The sequence below is a fragment of the Anser cygnoides genome, chromosome 2 (assembly GCF_040182565.1).
Source record: "Anser cygnoides isolate HZ-2024a breed goose chromosome 2, Taihu_goose_T2T_genome, whole genome shotgun sequence".
Taxonomy (NCBI): Eukaryota; Metazoa; Chordata; class Aves; order Anseriformes; family Anatidae; genus Anser; species Anser cygnoides.
Genome location: NC_089874.1, coordinates 35815001 through 35819199, shown reverse-complemented (window position 1 = coordinate 35819199; position 4199 = coordinate 35815001). Strand labels below are relative to the sequence as shown.

The window sequence follows — 4199 nt, the reverse complement described above, 5'->3', positions numbered from 1 at the left end:
TTCCTGATGTTCAAAATCCATCTGTGTGTAGCACTTAAACACAGAGTGCAGAGCACAGAGCACAGAGTGAATGACTGAGGTGGCTCTGGTCTCCAGCTGCCCAGAGAAGATCTCTGAGGTGTAAGATACTTCTTGGACCAAGATGGAAGTATTTTATGTGCTGCCCACTTCTGATTCCCTCTTTACATACTGATGATCTGCAGACTCTGGGCTGAGTTCTGATTATGCCAGGGTTAATGGGGGCTTACTAGTCCAAAAACATTGCAGGTATGTCAGCCTTATGCTGTCAGCCTTATGCTGGAGTAATAAAAAATTGTGCTTGACCCCGTCTGCTTCATTGTCCCCACCCTTTCGCTACCAAATCTAAATGGTATAAGGGCAGCTATTTTCAGTGTCTTCAGTAACCTTTATTATAGACAGCTGTCAATGGCAGATGAATGCTTTGGCTGTGCCTCTCTCCTTTCAGCCGAAGAATAAGTGTGTAATAATGAGGATTTATCTTGTTATATGGGTATATTGACACAGAATTATAACATCTGTATATGGGCCACTGACAGTCCCCATATCTCCCAGTATATTCTATTTTCTCTAGGCCAAATTTATTGCTCTCATAATTAAGTCCAATGCTGAGGACTTAATGGAGTTGCACATTCTGAAAGTAGCAGGAAATATGGCTCTCGTACAGCCACCAGCCTGCACATCGTCGGCTTTGTTCTGCCCAGGGCCTCATTCCTCACCCCTTCCACCACCCTTCAGAGTGAACAGTGGCTGATACGGGGCATAGATGTAGGAGAAACCCCGAACCGGTCATTTTTGTCGTTTGCTCCATCTCATGTTAGGCATGCCTGAGTGACCTTTTGTTCGCGGTAAGCCTTACACACGTAGTTTGCTAAATGGGACCATGTTAATCATCAGATGACACCGGGAAATAACAGGCTTACATTGCTCCCAGGTAGGTGCAGACCAGGCACAAGGTGAAGCTTTGCAAGGGTAGGGGCAGTGAAGCGTTGGAGCTGGTTGCCTGGGGAGCTTCTGCAATTTCCATTTCCAGAGGATTTTGAGAACCTGTGGGGAATGAACTCACCTGCCAGGAATGACTTAACCATAGGGCCTCCTGCCTTGGGGTTGGGGCATGTGCTAAGTGACCTCTCACAGGCTGTTCCAGGCCAGTTTTCTTCAATTCTGTAAGTCAGCAGTGAGCTGACACCACTTGGAAATGGCAGAATAAATACAGGTCTAGTCTCAGTTTTTCTTTGACTGATATACTAAAAATGCTGCTGTTCTTCACTTGATGTGTTCCTAATTCCTCTCCAACTCCACAGGTTCCAAGCAGAAACTGAGTTCACCAGTTCCCTCCCCAAAAGCATGTTAATTCATTACCTCTGCAATCAGTTTGGCCCACAATTAGTATCTTTTGACAAGTTAAGGTCTTCTTTAAGTGTCACGTACCTTGCTGTGCCTTGGAAGATTTTGCCTGTACCTGGTATTAAAACAATTTTGAGTATGTGAAAGGTGACGTTGATTCTAATTGCCGTGGAGAGCATTTCACTCATGCATTTTTAAGCAAAATAGCTACAATTTTGAATTGTAGCTATTCATTTTCTTTAGGTATTTAAATTTTATTTATCACTTCAGAGTCTAAGTGTCTTATGAAATAGAGAAAGAGATAAAAATAGTCTTCAGTTTTGTCTGTTGTTTCTTTCTTCTCTTCTGAGAACAGAAAGAGATTTTTCCAGGGTTCACTCGAGTAAATAGAAGCATTCTCATCCTTATAAAGGGCTTTGGATCAGGTCCACCTGTAGGGATAATCCTCTTTTTTTTTCTTTTTTTTTCATCCTCTTTTGAATGTATGACATATTTAATTCTGGCAGTGTTCTTTATCTCTGTGAAAAGTCCTTTTAATTCCCTGTGTAAGAAAGTATTCTGTGATGTGGCTACCTGATTTTATTGAAACTCACATGTCGGGAAAAAAAATTATTGCCTTCCCTGTCAAAACTGACAGTAATTACAAGTCCAAATATATAGCTGTGATTGACTTGTAAAACTAAATCTGTAATATTTCAAGTTTGTAAGTTGGCTTGTGCAGCTTTCAGGAAATATAACCCAGTATTTTCCTTGCAAACTGACATCTCTTTATCCATTTCTTTTATCGTCTTTGTTTTTATTTGTGAGGGTGGGGAGTAGACAGCATTTATATAGCACATACTGGATGGCATTTAACAAGTCTGCTTCTGGGGAAAAATAGTGTTCTTTCTAGCTTAACAGCAGCTAAAGGAAAATCAGGGAGGTTTAAGCACGTGGCTCCTTTTATGTGCTCCTCTTTGTGCATAATTTTTCAGCAATAAATACTGCATATTGATTACTTAATTGTAATGGAAACATACTTGGACAGGGCAACATAATAGCATATTTACTGCCTTAATTTTTAAAGAGTTTTTAAATTTTAAAATGGATGTTTCACTAAATGCAATGCTGTGCTCTTCTATGCAGAACTTGATATAGAAAGGACTTTCTCCTCCAGTCTGTGTTACTGAGAGCTCCTTCTGCTCCGGGTGCCTTCTTCTCCCTTAACCTTCTAAAAGCAGAAAAATCTGTAATTGGTGTTTAGTCTCTGTTAGCACATGTGAAATTCACATCAGAACAGAAAAATTATTTTAGATTGATTAGTGAAAAAGCGCCAAACTGGGATTCTGTAGAGAATTTAGAGTTTTCCAGACTCAGTATAAAAAGATAAAACTTACTTGCCTAAAAAATCTAATGTTCAATAGTTGCCTGATTAATAACGAACATTTCTGATTACACATAGTGAAAAGTTATCCTCCTTTGGCTGAAGGAAAAAAATGACACCTACACATCAAATAAATTTGTAAACCAAATGCTGACTTAAAGATGTCCTAAAGGTGAACTAGAGGCACTGCCTGAAAAAAAAATAATAAAAAGAGAAATCTTTATTTTAAATATCACATAATCATTTAGCTGGAGTGCCGAAAATAAATATAAGTGGTGAAGCGATATATATTAACAGCAACAAAGAGGCACTTAGAAGTGGCATTCACAATGTTGTATATTGTTTCAAATGTACAATACCAGATTATTTTGGAACAGGAAAGATGATGTTACCCTTAAAGGCGAAAATATTCTCTGTTTTATTTCATTTCTAGGCTGTTAGGTATTTGGATGATATTGCTGTTGGGTTTTCAATTTTTCTTTCTTTCTTCCTTTCTTCCTTTCTTCTTTCTTCTCCCCCTTTTTTTTTTTTTAAAAAACTTTAAATCCAAACCAGTGAAGCAAAGCCTGGAAAGTAGTAATTTCTTTGAATCTTAATGCAGTCTGTCTTCTTAATGAGCCTACTGCACTGCCCTGAAAACAGCCCTTTACAAATAAACATGCTGGAAGTGATTTAGCCACAATGTCCAGACTGTGTAAACATCTAATTATTACAATAAAATTGTCAATAAATATACATTACTGCTCCCTTTTCAAACGTTAACCAACTTTTTCTTTGCTTGATAAAAAGGTATAAATTGTATTTTTATGTCTTGCTGGGTTTTGTTTTCATTACCCTGCTCGCTGCTCTCTAGACAAAAGAATGCAGCCTAATGTCTGAGTTATTTCTGGATGGTGAAAACTCCTACAGTTGTTTATTAACGTAAAGTGCAACGTTTCCTTTCACAGTAAAACGAACTCGGAGCTTTCACAATCTGATGGTTGGTTATTTAGTCATGGCATTTTTTTTTCCCAAAAATAAAAGGCTATAAAACCTGTTATTACAGTTGCTCTAACTGTGGGGTAAGCTCATGATCAAAACCTGCTTATTAGAGGGAGGAAAAGACATAATGCTGCATTAGGACCGAGAGAGCAACTAGGAAAATGGAGTAATTTCCTCAAAAATATTAAGTTCTGCTTTCAGAATTATGGTATGGTGTAGGCCATAATTGTGGCATACCCCCCTCCTCCCCATACGTCCCCCCCCCCCCCCCCCCCCTTCTCGCATTTCTTATGTAAGTGGAACATTAACATTAGAAAAGCCGAGTGATATTGAATCCTAATGAGGTCTGGCCTATATGCTCCGGCAGGAGAAGAATGAGGATAATTCATTTGTATGCCGTGAAGCGTTCAGGACTCCACGAGCATCCCCGTGGCTTCGGCTTGTGGTGCTGATCATCTGTTCCTACTTTGGGGGGTTTCATTGCTCCGAG

The 4199-nt window shown here is 39.2% G+C and overlaps 1 long non-coding RNA gene across 2 annotated transcripts in view; it reads left to right on the top strand.

The window, feature by feature from the left end:
• The first annotated feature begins 3987 nt into the window (after positions 1-3987).
• Positions 3988-4199, top strand: part of LOC136790040 (uncharacterized) — a 13521-nt gene continuing 13309 nt past the window's right edge. For both annotated transcript variants that reach the window (XR_010829196.1, XR_010829195.1), the window contains exon 1: positions 3988-4199. This exon is cut by the window's right edge and continues 1150 nt beyond it. This is a non-coding gene — a long non-coding RNA (uncharacterized lncRNA).